General features: G+C 42.9%; 1 pseudogene; it reads left to right on the top strand.

Annotated features, from left to right (window-relative positions):
• Window positions 1–14005: 14005 nt before the first annotated feature.
• On the top strand, window positions 14006–14934 carry LOC119924312 (annotated as a pseudogene).
• Window positions 14935–16684: the final 1750 nt, after the last annotated feature.

The raw sequence follows: 16684 nt of genomic DNA, 5'->3' as shown, positions 1-16684 counted from the left end.
CAATCAGTTTTCTGAAGTAACCAAATGCAAACCTCCTGTAGAGATGGAGAGGGATAGAAGGAAGAGTTGAGATGTTTCTTCAAGGAAGAGGGGAAGAATCAAACTTTACTTATAAACTTCGATTTCAAAATTTACTTACAAATGGGTTTCCAAATTAAAGATCCTGCTGGACATGCTCCCTCTAGTTATTTGTAGCATATCCCATGGCTCAGTGGAAGGAGCCCGGGCTTTGGAGTCAGAGGTCATGGGTTCAATTTCCAACTCCACCATCTGTCAACTGTGTGACTTTGGGCAAGTCACTTCAGTTCCCTGTGCCTCAGTTACCTCATCTGTAAAATGGGGATTAAGACTGTGAGCCCGCCATGGGACAACCTGATCACCTTGTAACCTCTCCCGCACTTAGAACTGTGCTTTGCACGTAGTAAATGCTTAATAAATGTCATTATCATTATTGATATCTCAAGAGCCCAAGTCTCCCTTCCTGCTGATCCTTGTGTCAGGTCATGTTTGTCAGTTCCTGCACTCACTACCGAGTCCCTGAAAGGGTCTGGCCTCCACGGTATCCTCATCCTACATATGAAATCGTAATGATAATGATAATTATGATATTTGTTAAATGCTTACTATGTGTCAGGCACTGTACTAAGTGATACAGAAATCGGGTTGGATACTGTCTCTTTCCCATGCGGGGTTCACAATCTCAATCCCCATTTTACAAATGAGGTAACTGAGGCTCAGAAAAGTGAAGTGACTGGCCCAAAGCAGCAGACAAGTTGTGGAATATGTTGAAATGATACCAACTCTTTGACCAGCAGCAGGTACGTGATGGACAGAGGAGGGGGTGATGGGTAGTGCTATTTTCCTAAGAGGTATTTGACTGGATTAAGGATGTGCCTGGGCTCCCCTATCTGATTGACCCCCATCTTGCTAATGTGTTGACGAATGATTTACAACTTGCTAATGAGTTGACGATTCCTTTGGAAGATTTCCCAGTTCTAGAATGCAATCTGAAGCAATCTTGGAGGGCTTGGGTTCTAAATCTGACCCTGCCACTTGTCTGCTTTGGGTCCTTTGGTAAGTCACTTCTCTGTGTCTCAGTTACCTCTTTTATAAAATGGGGATTAATTCTCTGAGCCCCATGTGGGATGTGGACTGTATCCAACCTAATTAGCTTGTACTTACCCCAGCACTTATTACAGTGCCTGTATCATCATCATCATCATCAATCGTATTTATTGAGCGCTTACTATGTGCAGAGCACTGTACTAAGCGCTTGGGAAGTACAAATTGGCAACATATAGAGACAGTCCCTACCCAACCGTGGGCTCACAGTCTAAAAGGGGGAGACAGAGAACAAAACCAAACATACTAACAAAATAAAATAAATAGAATAGATATGTACAAATAAAATAAATAAATAAATAGAGTAATAAATATGTACAAACATATATACATATATACAGGTGCTGTGGGGAAGGAAAGGAGGTAAGATGGGGAGGATGGAGAGGGGGACAAGGGGGAGAGGAAGGAAGGGGCTCAGTCTGGGAAGGCCTCCTGGAGGAGGTGAGCTCTCAGCAGGGCCTTGAAGGGAGGAAGAGAGCTAGTTTGGCGGATGGGCAGAGGGAGGGCATTCCAGGCCCGGGGGATGACGTGGGCCGTGGGTCGATATGTACTGTATATACACTGTATATACTGTGATTCATATCTATATCTGTATCTATCTATCTATATATGTATATTAGTCTTTCTCCCCCTCTGGACTGTGAGCTCGTTGTGGGTAAGGAGTGTAGCTTCTTGTTGTTATACTGTACTCTTCCACGTGCTTAGTTTAGTATAGTGCTTTAGACACAGTAAGCACTCAAAAAATACAATTGAATGAATGAATGAATGCCTGCCCTACAGTAAGCACCTAAAAATACCATCAAAAAATAAAACATTACAAAACAAAAGAGAAAAACAAACTCTACAGCTTCTTACATCTTTTGACCAAGACGTAGTAGAGCACATGGGTTGTGGTGTCAGCCAGTCAGTAAATCATATTTATCGAGTGCTTACTCTGTGCAGAGCTCTATACTTAGCACTTGGGAGAGTACAATATAACACTATAACAGACACATTCCCTGCCCACAATGAGCTTAAAGTCTAGAGGGGGAGAGAGACATTGATATATGTGTATATATATATATAATTATAGATGTGTATGTAAGTTTTGTGGAGCTGGGAGGGAGGATGAATAAAGGGATCAAGTCAAGGCAACACAAAATGTAGTGAAAGAGGAAAAGAGGCTTAGTCAGGGAAGGCCTTTTGGAAGAGATGTAATTACAATGAGACTTCAAAGAGGGGGAGAGGAATTGCCAGTTAGATATGAAGAAGAAGGGAATTACAGGCCAGAGGAGAGATGTGGGCGAGAGGTCGATGGCGAGATAGATGACATCAAGGTACAGTGAGAAAGTTGGCATTAATAATAGGAGAATTAAATCTTCAGGAAGATTCCAAGTGAGCTGGAGCCTTGTGTAATTTGAAAGGCCACTTAAAAGGACACCATTTCTACTGCTGACTGATTCCCATTCTTATGTGGATGTTATCTACGTAGACCTTCAGTGTAGGTGAGCTGGCAGTTGTGGAAAACATTTTCATCCATGCATTCTGTCAGAATTAATGCATTATTTTTGGCTAAATCCATGAAATACGCTTGAGAAAAGGTTCTCTGTGGGTGTGAAATATTCCTTCCCCACAAAATGCGGTCACTGGGGGCCAAGGGTCGGGTAGGTTTGGAAATGGAATGGGGAATGTTCAGGAATAGGACTGGTGCATCTGGACTAAACTGTACATCGGAAATACTCTTGCCAATCAGGCAAACAGAAAGGCAGGGTTGGAGTGCAAGCCCAACTTTTGCCTGAATTTAAAGAGAAATCTGTTAGAGAACAAAATAGAACATTCAGTAAAACCAAGTGGATTTACCATGCGTAATAAGACCAAATGTTAAATCAACCTGGAATGGATTAGTTTTAGTAGGACCTGCACTCTCTTCATCTTTGTTTTTGTTTTCTGAACTGATAATTTTGCTTCCTTTTGCCAAATTGTAGCAGTGGCTATTTTCTTAAAGGAGCATTCTATTAGTCAGATTCAACTCTTTTGCCCTCTAGATTGTAAGCTTGTTGTAGGCAGTGAATGTGTCTAGCAATTCTGTTATAATTTACTGTACCGAGCACTTAGTACAATGCTCTGCTCAGATGAAGTGCTCAATAAGTACCATTGATTGATTTTGTCTATTAATAATGTTATTAACCTTGAGTGCCCACTGATGCTGTCTCCACTTGACAAATGTGTGAAATCAGATATGCAAGTCAGGCAAGCAAGTGTGCAATCTCTTTTACTTGAAATACACAGACAAATGAGCTGGAAAATTTCCCTCCAAAATTATCTGAAAATTTTTCTCAACTATCTTCTCTAAATCACCAATGTATATTTGGCTGCAAGGTTCTGGTGACTGGCAATTTGACGATGGTCATAAGGGGAACAGAAACGATTTCTCTTTTGGGCTCAAAATCCAGTGAAAATGTGTTTTTCCTTCCCTGCATCTACACTCATTTTTCTAAAGCAAAATTCAGTTTGTCATCATCTTGGGTAAACCTTCCTCAAGGGGAGACTGATCAGATTCCCATGAGGCTGATTGGACAAAATGTTATGAGTTTCCTGAATATCTGTAGAATCCAGTTGAAATGTGAGAGGAGAAACAGTGAACCTAATGACTCTGCTTCAGGGCAGACCTAGAGCAAGGATGGACAGATTGAGTCCGTTAGAGACATTTGTCACAGCTGGGCAAAACATATTCTTTCTGACTGACCTGGAGAAGTCACCAAGTTTTTAGTGCATTTAGAAGTCCTCCTTCATAAAAGATCCGGATGTTCTAAGAGGAGGATCCTGAGCTAATGTTGCAGAGAAAGATTGGCAATCAAAGACTTTACTCCAAGAAAAGAGATCTCAGATTAAGTTTGGGTTTAACAAGAAGCCACCTGGGGTCTGATGGAATCTCAGACATGGTGCTTTTCTAGTTTGTAGGATTTTGTATCTGTGTCAGGGGTAAGAAAACAAAGCTGAGGAACATGGTTGTGGTTGGAACGGAGTGGCCACCAGTTTCATGTTTACCATGTTAGGGTTATGTCTGTTCTACCTCAAGGAGACTGTAACTGGAGCAAGCCTTTGCTGGAGTTGGGTGAACAGGGAACAGAGGAAGAAATCCGCATCTACAAAGGCACAGGAAGTGAGCATTTGGATGGGTTTTTAATCACTCCTCCCAATCAAAAGAAGTCACACTTTGTTTTTATCTTGGAGAATTCAGGATACTATAAAGTGATCAATTTACTGAGCACCTAAGGTGTGCAGAGCACTGTCCTAATCACTTGGGAGAGTACAATCGAATTAATAGACATCGTTCTTGTCCTTAAGGAGCTTGCATTTAAGCAGGGGAAATGGATACTGAAACAATGTAGACAGAGGAGGAAAGATCAAAAGGGGATGTCTACATAAATTAATGCTTGAAGAATTTATTATATAAAATGTGGACAAAAGTGCTATGGAAGCTTGAGTCTGTAGGTACTCCGATGTCACCAAAGTGCTGAAATGGCAACTGAAGGAAACATAGCCTGAGGAGAGGAAATAATTAATCAGAGTAGCTCTCTTTGTTAGAGATATGATTCATGTAGCACTTTCAAATTGGGGAGTTTGAGAAAGTCGGGGAGGGGGTTCTGTAGGATTTGCAGAGGGAGGGAGTTCCAGGCAGAAAGAAAAAAATGAGAAAGCGATCCCTAGCAGAAGACAAAAGAATGAAGCACTGTCTGGGAGGAGTGAAGAGTGCTAGTTGGGTGCAGTGAGGAAAGAGAGTGGATAAGTAGGAAGGACAGAGTTTATTAAGTGTTTTAAAGCCAGTGATTAGGAGTTCCTACTTAATGTGGAGAGGACTGGAAAACCATTGGAGGTTTTTGAGGAGTGGAGAGATGTGGCAGAACAACATATTAGAAAGTTCAACATTTTAGAGAACCAGTGTGGCCTAATGGACAGAGCACGAATCTGGAAGCCAGAAGGACCTAAATTCTAATTATCATCATCATCATCAATCGTATTTATTGAGCGCTTACTATGTGCAGAGCACTGTACTAAGCGCTTGGGAAGTACAAATTGGCAACATATAGAGACAGTCCCTACCCAACCGTGGGCTCACAGTCTAAAAGGGGGAGACAGAGAACAAAACCAAACATACTAACAAAATAAAATAAATAGAATAGATATGTACAAATAAAATAGAGTAATAAATATGTACAAACATATATACATATATACAGGTGCTGTGGGGAAGGGAAGGAGGTAAGATGGGGGGATGGAGAGGGGGACGAGGGGGAGAGGAAGGAAGGGGCTCAGTCTGGGAAGGCCTCCTGGAGGAGGTGAGCTCTCAGCAGGGCCTTGAAGGGAGGAAGAGAGCTAGCTTGGCAGATGGGCAGAGGGAGGGCATTCCAGGCCCGGGGGATGACGTGGGCCGGGGGTCGATGGCGGGACAGGAGAGAGCGAGGTACGGTGAAGAGATTAGTGGTGGAGGAGCGGAGGGTGCAGGCTGGGCTGTAGAAGGAGAGAAGGGAGGTGAGGTAGGAGGGGGCGAGGTGATGGAGAGCCTTGAAGCCCAGGGTGAGGAGTTTCTGCCTGATGCGCAGATTGATTGGTAGCCACTGGAGATTTTTGAGGAGGGGAGTGATATGCCCAGAGCGTTTCTGGACAAAGATAATCCAGGCAGCAGCATGAAGTATGGATTGAAGTGGAGAGAGACATGAGGATGGGAGATCAGAGAGAAGGCTGATGCAGTAGTCCAGACGGGATAGGATGAGAGCTTGAATGAGCAGGGTAGTGGTTGGGATGGAGAGGAAAGGGAGGATCTTGGCAATGTTGTGGAGCTGAGACCGGCAGGTTTTGGTCACGGCTTGGATGTGAGGGGTGAATGAGAGAGCGGAGTCGAGGATGACACCAAGGTTGCGGGCTTGTGAGACGGGAAGGATGGTAGTGCCATCAACAGAGATGGGAAAGTCAGGGAGAGGGCAAGGTTTGGGAGGGAAGACAAGGAGTTCAGTCTTTGACATGTTGAGCTTTAATCCCTGCTCTGCCTTTAGATTGCTGTGTGACCTTGGGCAAGTCACTTCACTTCTTTGTGCCTCAATTACCTCATCTTTAAAAAGGGGATTAAGACTGTGAGCCCACTTTGGGACATGAATTGTGTCCAACCTGATAAGCATTTATCTATCCCAGCACTTAGTATAGTGCCTGGCACATAGTAAGCACTTGACAAATATAATAAAAAATAAATTCTGGGCTCAGAATGAAATATGGATAGGAGAGTGGAGTGACTGATGCAGCTGTCAATCCATGAGTATGTCTCTGAGAGAGAATATCTTGCCTGCTACTAGCTAAAGTAGTTTATCAAATGAGCTATTGAGGTTGCGGGACAATAATACAAACATCATAGGAAATTGAACACTTTAATATTACACATTTAACAAATATATCTCATCCATTCTGGCTGATCATGACTTCAATGACTTTTTTTCATCTCATTGAAAGGAATTTTATTCTAACTCTTATTAGCCAGCATTTTTCTCTAATGATGATCATGTCTGGAGACTGTAAAGTCCATATGAATGTCTGTTTCTCCTTCATGTGCTTATATCAAGGCAGCTAATTGGAAAAACACTTAATTAGGGAACCAATAAGCCCCATAAAACTGTGAATAAAATTAGGAATTGACCTTATTTGTCCCAAATCCAAAACCAGGTTTGAAACGACTCCAGGGAATAGTTACGTATTTCTATTGGAAATCTCAGATGCATACAGGTGCTCAAAAATGCCCTTTTCACTGCATTTATATTTGGCCCTTCAGAAATATTGCCCATATTTTTCCTCTCTCAAGCACTCAGTAACCAATCAACCAATCAACCACATTTATTAAGTGTTTGCTGTGTGTAGAGTACTGTACTAAGCGCTTGGGAGAGTACAGTATAGCAGAGTTAATAGGTATGTTCCCTACCCATAGTGAGTTTAAAGGCTAGAGGGAGAAACAGTCAAAATAATAATGATAATAATAATCATCATCATCATCATCATATTTGTTAAGTGCTTACTATGTGCCAAGCACTGTTCTAAGCGCTGGGGTAGATACAAATAAATAGATTACGGTTATGTACATAAGTGCTGTGAGGCTGAGGGAGCGATGGAAATCCAAATTCAAGGGTGACACAGAAGGGAGTGGTAGAGGAGGAAATCAGGGCTTATTCAGGAAAATGATCTTGGAGATGTGCCTTCAACGAGGCTTTGAAGGTGGGGAGAGTGATTGTCTGTTGGACATGAAGAGGAAGGGCATCCAGGATAGAGGCAGAATATGGGCAAGAAGTCGGCAACGAGATAGGCGAGATCAAGGTACAGTGAGTAGGTTGACACGAGAGGGATGAAGTGTCTGGGCTGGGTTATAGTAGGAAGTAGTGAGGTAAGGTAGGAGGGGGCAAGGTGATTAAGTGCTTTAAAGCTGATGTTAAGGAGTTCCTGTTTGATGTGGAAGTTCTTGAAGAGTGGGGAATCATGGACTGAATGTTTTTGTAGAAAAGTAGTCTGGGCAACAGAATAAGTATGTATTAGAGTGGAGAGAAATGGGAGGCAGGGAAGTTAGAAAGGAGGCGAATACAGTGATCAAGATTAGATAGGACAGTGCTTGGTTTAACTTGGTAACAGTTTGGATGGAGAGGAAAAGGCAGATTTTAGCGATGTTGTAAAGGTTGGACAGATAGGATTTAGTGACAGATTGAATATGTGAGTTGAATGAGGGAGCTGAGTCGAGGATAACACCGAGGTTATGAGCTTGTGAGGCAGGAAGGATGGTAGTGTTGTGTGCAGTAATGGGAAAGCCATGGGTAGGGCAGAGTTTGGTCGGGAAAATAAGGTAGTGCTGTTTAGGACATGTTACATTTGAGGTGTTGGTGGTACATCTAAATAGAGATGTCTTGAAGGCAGGAGTAAATATGAGACTGCAGAGGAGCGAGATCTGGGTTGGAGATGTAGATCTGGGAAACTTTCGCCTAGAGATGGTAGGTAGCTGGAGCCATGGAAGCAAATGAGTGGGAATGGGTGTAGATGGACAATAGTAAGGGACCCAGAACTGAACCTTGAGGGACCCCCACAGTTAGGGGATGTGAGACAGAGGAGGAGCCCGTGAAATGGACTGAGACTGAGCGGCCAGAGAGCTAGGAGGAGAACCAAGAGTACCAGGACAGTAGACATTCAATACATTGATTGATTGAGTGCTTAGTACAGTGCTCTGCACACAGTAAACACTCAATAAATACGACTGAATGAATGAGTGAGTGATTGATTGATTGATGTAAAGAGTGGGTGGGCATTTAAAGGTTGAGAGAAAGGATGTAGGGTATAGGATACAAGGAATCCAAGGAGTTGAGAATTATTTGTTAAAGAGGGAGAACAGGAAGTAGGGAGGGGCAAGGGCAATGCCTTAAAGGAAGATTCCTACACATTTCCAAGTTTTCTTCTGGGAAGCAGAAGCCCAAGATGGGATTTAGTATGCCTGGAACGAAATGGGTTAACTCCCAGGTATGTGTCTTGTTGTGACTCCTTTTTTCTGAGAGGACTACTCTCCCCATCTTCAAATCCCTTCTAAAATCAGGTCTCCTCCATGAGGCGTTTCCTGACTATGCCACCACTTCTCCAATTTTTCCTCTCTTCTGCATTACTTGCTCTTGGGTCTCTACTCTTTAAACACTTTGACATTCATCCCAGACCCACAGCAGTCATGGGCATAATCATCTATGCTTTATTTTAATGTCTACCTCCCCCTCCATTTTGTAAGCTACTTATGGGCAGGGATCTAGTTAGTGAATCATATTTATTGAGCATTTACTATGTGCAGAGTGCTATACTAAGAGTTTAGGAGAGTAGAAGATAGCAATATGACAGACACATTCCCTGCTCACTACGAGTTTACAATCCCTAGTGTATTGTATTCTCCTAGACATTGAATACAGCACTCCAGGCATTCATTAAATACCATTGATTGAATGGTTGATTGATAATAGGACAAGAAAGAGAATCCAATATCCTTGATTCAATAATTAAACCCCTTATTTTGAGAATAAAAAAGCAGAGAGATTGTAGTTTTATGGATTATGAACGTTTTCAGGAATCTTTGTGGCTATTTGCTTCCACTCACCAATAGAACCCATTACCTATAAGGAAGTCTCTCTCAAGTGGAATCACAGAAGCAGGACTGACTGAAAAAGGAACGTTTAGTTGTCCTAACATGTGCCACAAGATGCATTCACAGTGATAGGAGGGAATAAATTTAACTGAACAGTAAGCACCCCTTGTCTACTAAAAAGAGACCACAGTTTTTTTTAAAACAAACAATTCAGCAAGCCTATTCGTGGTTTAGTGGAAAGAGCACGGGCTTGGGAGTCAGAAGTCGTGGGTTCTAATCCCAGCCCCGACACTTCTCAGCCATGTGATTTTGGGCAATGCACTTAACTTTCCTGTGCCTTAGTACTTCATTTGTAAAATGGGGATTAAGCCTGAGAGCCCAACGTGGGACATCCTGATCACCTTGTATCTGCTGCAGTGCTTAGAACAGTGCTTGGCACATAGTAAGTGCTTTACAAATGCCATTATTGTTATTATTATTCTGATCATCCCTCGGTAAAGCAAAATGGCTTCTGTCGGGAGCTCCAGTGTGCTGTAAAATTCATCAGTCAATCGATCACATTTATTGAGCAGTTACTGTGTGCAGAGCACTGATGATGATGATGGTGATGATATTTGTTCTGTGCTTTATTTGTGTCAAGCACTGTTCTAAGCGCTAGGGTAGATACAAGGTAATCAGGTTGTCCCACATGGGACTCACCGTCTTCATCCCCATTTTACAGATGGGGGAACTGAGGCACAGAGGACTTAAGTGACTTTCCCAGGGTCACAGAGCTGACAAGTGGCAGAGCTGGGATTAGAACCCATGACCTCTACCTCCCAAGCCCGTGCTCTCTCCAGTAGGCCACACTGCTGATTAAGCACTCTACTAAGTGCTTAGAAAAATATAACAGAGTTGGTAGACATGTTCCCTGCTCATAGTGAGATCAATTATAAATAAATCAATTGCAGGTAGATACATAAATTCTGTGGGGCTAGGGTAGCAGTGAATAAAGGGTGAAAATCCAAGTGAAATGGTACTAGCCATGCTGGTTGACAAGCTCTGAACTAAGTGGACAGAATACTGGATTCAGCATGCATAAGCACTTAGTACAGCATTCTGCACAGAGTAAGCACATTGATTGGTAACCCTTGGCTGAAGGTCGAGTATAATACTAGTTATTTGGCTTGATTTTTCTTTTTGTCGAATGGGACCAAGGTGTTTTAAGAATGAGTGAAATATTAGGTAGTAGAGATAACATATCTTGGGTTCCATGGGAAAAAAACAGTGCTAAAGAAATCCAATTATCTTTATCTTTTCAGGTAAACTAGTTCTCTGTCATGCAAGCTCACCGGCATGTTCATCACCAACACTGAATCGATGGAAAAAAGCAACAGTGTGATCGAATTCATTCTTCTGGGACTTACCCAGAATCCAGAGTTGCAGAAACCTTTGTTTTGTTCCTAATCATCTACCTGGTAACTCTTTTGGGAAACCTGCTTGTGGTCATGACCATCAAGGCCAGCCAGAATCTCAGCCCCCCTATATACTACTTCCTCTCATACTTATCTTCCATAGACTCCATCTACACCTCTTCCACTACTCCCAAAATGATTGTAGACAGCCTGTCTGCCAGGTAAGCCATCTCCTACGATGGCTGTATGGTCCAGCTCTTTGTATTACACTTCTTTGGAGGGACAGAGGCCATCCTTCTCATTGTGACCATTACGTGGCCATCTGCAAACCCCTGCACTATCTGATTATCATGAACCAGCAGGTGTGTGTCCTAATGGTGGGGGTGGCCTGGGTAGTGGGCTTCTTTAATTCAATAATTCAGATTCTCTTCCTATTCCGGCAGCTCTTCTGTGGTTCTAGTGTCAAATATTATTTTCTCTGTGACATGTTCCCTGTATTAGAACTCACCTGCACAGACACCTATGTCGTGAGCCTGTCAGAGGCTGCCAACTACGGCCTGATCTGCTCTCTCTGTTTCTTCATGTTGGTCATCTCCTACGCAGTCATCTTGAACTCCTTAAAAAGTAATAGTTCAGAGGGAAGGCGCAAAGCACCTGTGACTCTCACATCACGGTCTTCACGCTGTTCTTCGTTCCCTGTATCTTCACCTACACGAGGCCTGTCTCCATCTTCCCCATGGATAAAGCAGTGGCCGTATTCTATGTTTTCCTTACTCCCATGTTAAACTCCTTGATCTACATCATGAGAACTGCGGAGGTGAAAAATGCCATGAGGAAGTTATGGAGCCAAATAATGACTTCAGGAGAGAAGTGAATCACTTTCTGAGAATTATGTTGTTGCTTTTTTCAGTGGGAGAAAGAAGGAATCAGCGGGTTCCTCAGATGCTTTAAGAAAAATCACTGTGGCTTAATCTCTTCTAAAAGAACCATATTTGAAGGTTTTAATGTATTCTGAATTGTCGGAACAATGAATGCCATTAACTGTAAGTGTATAAGTCTTCCTTCTCATTATACACATTGATTAAAAGACTGTTTTCAGTACATTCTAAGTATAATTGGAATCCTCTTAAGGGAAGACTAGTCATTCAATCGTTCATTCAACCGTATTTATTGAGCACGTACTGTGTGCAGAGCACTAAGCGCTTGGGAAGTACAAGTCGGCAACATATAGAGACAGTCCCTACCCAACAACGGGCTCACAGTCTAGAAGAGGGAGACAGACAGCAAAACAAAATATGTAGACAGGTTTCAAAATCGTCAGAACAAATAGAATTAAAGCTATATGCACATCATTAACAAAATAAATAGAATAGAAAATATGTGTAAGTAAAATACATAGAGTCATAAATCTGCACAAATATATACAAGTGCTGTGGGGAGGGGAAGGAGGTAGGGTGGGGGAGGGAGGAGGAGAAGAAAAAGGGGCTCAGTCTCAGAAGGCCTCCTCGAGGAGGTGAGCTCTCAGTAGTGTTTTGAAGGGAGGAAGAGAGCTGGCTTGGCAGATGTGTGGAGGGAGGGCATTCCATGCCAGGCGAAGGACGTGGGCCAGGAGTCGACAGCGGGAAAGGCGAGAACAAGGTACAGTGAGGAGGTTAGTGGCAGAGGAGTGGAGGGTGTGGACTGGGCTGTAGAAGGAGAGAAGGGAGGTGAGGTAGGAGGGAGCAAGGTGATGGAGAGCCTTGAAGCCGAAGGTAAGGAGTTTTTGCCAGATTTGTAGGTTGACAGGCAACCACTGGAGATTTTTGAGGAGGGGAGTAACATGCCCAGAGCGTTTCTGCACAAAGATGATCTGGGCAGCAGCGTGAAGTATAAACTGAAGTGGGGAGAGACAGGAGGATGGGAGATCAGGAGGAGGCTGATGCAGTAATCCAGTAGGGATAAGACTTCTAATACCCAAATGCTTAGTACAGTGCTCTGCACACAGTAAGCACTTCATAAATATGATTGAATGAATGAATGAATAGAACATGGGCTTGGGAGTCAGAAGGATCTGGGTTCTAATCCCACCAGTTTTGCCACAAGTATGCTGTGTGACCTTGGGCAAGTAACTTAATTTCTCTGTGCCTCCTTTACCCCATCTGTAAAAGATGAGGATTAAGAGTATGATCCCAATGCTGGGACAGGGACTGTGTCCACCCTGATTAACTTGTATCTACCCCAGTGCTTAGAACAGGCTTGGTACAGAGGTGCTTAGAACAGGCTTGGTACAGAGTAAGCCCTTAACACGTACCATAATTATTTATTAGATTATAAACTCCTTGAGTGCAGGGTTATATGAATGAACTTTATCATACTCTATCAAGTGCTTAGTACAATGTTCTGCATGAGGTAGGCAGTCAATAAATATTCTTCATTGATTTTAAAATCATATTTTCCCTTTGACATCTAGATTAAGGCACTTTCAAATTCCACCCCAAAGCCATGAAAATAAAGTGGAATACAGGCCTTCCTTGTTTTCTGTTGTATTGTACTCTCCCAAGCTCTTCCTACAGGGTTTGCAGTCTAGATTCTACAGCGTCTGGCTAATTAAGTCCTGAAACTCCACCTAATGCTACATTTGCAAAGAGCCTAATGCCATGTCAAAGGGACCTGAGTGTGGCTAATATGCATTTGGTAACTGCGTACAAAATACTTTCCCAAGGATAATTGTTTTTCACTCTGCCCAGTGTTCACACAGTAAGAAAAGGTAGAGAATCCCTGAATGTTCAACTGTTCCCCTTGATTTTCATTTTATGGAGTCCTGGTCATAAGCCTGGTTATGAGCATTTGGCTTAGAATTTACGGAACCTGTTTAATTTAGTCTAGGTAACCTGGCAAAATGTAATTTTTGAGCCGTCCATTTCCCTATCTGTGGCTGAATACCTGTCTGGAGTCTTCTGTTTCATTCAATGGCTTTTATTGATCACTTACTGAGTGCTAGGCACTGTATTAAGTGCTAGTAGTATAGAACTCAAACCTGGGGTCCTGAGCCTAGGGACATCAGTTCTTTCTTATCAGTGTCTTCAATGAACTGGTGAAGCAATCCTGCTTATCTTTGAAATTTTGATCCTTTATTTCTACCTCAAACTCCTTCAAAAGATGCTTGTCTGAATGAAGGAAACCATGCTTATCAATGTCTTCGATACAGACTAAAACTCACAAATAAAAGGGTAGACTTCAAGAGTAAAAATGTATGATCAGGTTTGGTTCATGCGAGAGAACTCTAGAGAGCTACAGTGAAGATATGGATGTTTTGTCTTATCGACTATGTTTCAATATTTTATAATTTCAGGCAAAGTCACGAATTCCAGGAACAGCCTTTGCTGACTTCATGGTAAACCAGAACAATAGTTCAGAATTTATTCTCTTGGGACTTTCCCCAAATCCTACGGTGCAGGTTATCTGTTTCGGGATGTTTCTGCTCCTTTTCATTGGCATCGTGATGGGAAATCTGCTCATTCTTCTCACCAGCCAGTTCAGCCACCTAATCAATCAGCTGATGTATTTCTTTCTCAGTTACTTGTCCCTTGAGGATCTCTGCAATGTCTCCACCGTCTCCCCTAAACTCATCGCCAACTTGATGGTGGAGAGGAGGATCATTTCTTTCCCCAGCTGTATGACCCAGCTTTTTGCTACTCACTTCTTTGGCAGTGTTGAGATCTTCATCCTGGTGTGGATGGCTTATGATCGTTTCATGGCCATCTGCAAGTCACTGCAATGTATGGTCGTCGTGAACCACCGGGAGTGTAACAGCATGCTGCTTCTCCCTTTTCTCGTGGCCTTTGTGCATTCGATGGCTCAGTCAATCCTCACCCTCCAGTTGCCCTTCTGTGGGCCCAATCAGAGCGATCACTATTTTTGTGATGTGAATCCCTGCTGAAACTCGCCTGCACCGACACCTCTGTTATAGGCCTATTGGAGTTGGCCAACACAGGAATGATTGCCATGTTCACCTTTGTGGTGTTGCTTATTTCTTACATAGTCATATTAGTTTCTCTAAGAACATGCTACCCTCACAGTCAGCTCAAAGCCCTGTCCACCAGTGGCTCCCATATCACTGTGGTGGTCTTAATCTTTGGGCCCTGCATCTTCATCTACATACGTCCAGCCACCACCTTCATGGAGGACACAGTACTAGCTGTGTTTTACACCATAATTGTTACCACGTTTAACCCTCTCATTTACATGCTGAGAAATACAGAGATGAAAACTGCCATCAGAAAAGTGTGGTGCAGGAGGGTGTATTCTGGGGGGACATAAAGGTTTTCTTGCTTGTGACTCCCATCGCATGTTCCCATTGTTTCAATCCATCATATTTATTGAGCACTTACTGTGTGCAGAGAACTTTACTAAGCGCTTGGGAAGTAAAATTCAGCAACAAAGAGAGACAATCCCTGCCCACAACGGGCTCACAGTCAAGAATGTCCTTCAGCATCCCCTAATCTCTGGTCACACCAATGCAGCATGGTCTAATGGCTAGAGCACCAGGCTTTAAATTAGGAGGACATGGGTTCTAATTCTGAATCCACCAATTGTCTGCTGTGGGACCTTGGGCAAGTGATGTAACTTCTTTGCTTCTTTGAGAAGCATAGCTCAGTGGAAAGAGCCCGGGCTTTGGAGTCAGAGGTCATGAGTTCTAATCTTGGCTCTGCCACTTGTCAGCTGTGTGACTTTGGGCAAGTCACTTAACTTCTCTGCGCCCTCAGTTACCTCATCTGTAAAATGGGGATTAAGACTGTGACCTCACAGGGGACAACCTGATCACCTTGTATTCCCCCCAGCACTTAAAACAGTGCTTCACACATAGTAAATGCTAAACAAATGCCATCATCATCATCATTATTATTATTATTCTCTGGGCCTCAGTTACCTCTTCTGTGAAATGGGGATTAAGATTGTGAGCCCGATGAGGGACATGGACTGTGTCCAACTTTCATTCATTCATTCATTCAATCGTATTTATTGAGCACTTACAGTGTGCAGAGCACTGTACTAAGCGCTTGGGAAGTACAAGTTGGCAACATATAGAGACGGTCCCTACCCAACAGCGGGCTCACAGTCTAGAATGAATGGTTGAATGAATGAATGATTTGTCCTACCCAAAATGCATCATGTATTCTAGTTCTGTTGTATTTTCCCAGGCATTTGGTGCAGTGATGTGCACACAGGTGCTCAGTACATGCTATTGATTGACCAGTGTGGTGCGGTGGGGCATACCTGAGAAACTATCCATCAATTATTTTGATATGTAGCAGTCAGAGAGGTCTGGCTCAGTTTAAAATAATTATAGACAAAGCAAGCAGCAACAACAGTCAAGGGCTGATGTTTTAGATTTTTTTAAATCATGCCCAACCCAGTGAATGTTAGCATGGAATGCTGTCATTGAATCATCACTGGAGAGGTCTAAAAAAGGGAAGAGCACAGGCTTAGTTCTGCTGTTCATTGCTCTATACTTCCCTACTCAAATATATGGGCTTGTCCTCCAGGCCAGAGTTTGACCCTTAAACAAAGTAAGATATTTATGTCCTCTGAAGTTATGCTCTCTTCTAGCTATTTTATGCTGGGCAATTTCCCCAGCTAATTTTCCTCTCCTTAAGTCATACACTTCCAACATTTGCATCCACACACATGCATGCACAAGCAGTAACCACCTCTATAAATACTGAATTACGTCCTTTAGCTTTGATGCAGTTATTCATCTTCATATCTATCTTTCCATTTTTGTCTTCCTCCTATCTGTAAATGAGTTTATATCAGTTTTCCCTTTTAGTTCGAAAGATCACTAAGAACAGGGATCCTGACTCGCATTGTAGGAAGCAGCTTGGCAATGTCACAGGTCTGGGAGCCAGAGGGCCCAAATTCTAATCTTGGCTCCACCACTTGCCTGCTGCGTGTCATTGGCTTAGTTACTTAACTTCTCTGTGCCACAGTATCATCAACTGCAAAATGGCGATTCAATACCTGCTCTCCCTCTTACTAGACTGTGAATCTCAGGTGGATCAGGGACTGT

Source organism: Tachyglossus aculeatus, unplaced genomic scaffold, assembly GCF_015852505.1.
Source record: "Tachyglossus aculeatus isolate mTacAcu1 unplaced genomic scaffold, mTacAcu1.pri scaffold_96_arrow_ctg1, whole genome shotgun sequence".
NCBI lineage: Eukaryota > Metazoa > Chordata > Mammalia > Monotremata > Tachyglossidae > Tachyglossus > Tachyglossus aculeatus.
Note: the sequence above shows the minus strand (reverse complement) of the source record. Positions and strands in the feature narration are given on the sequence as shown.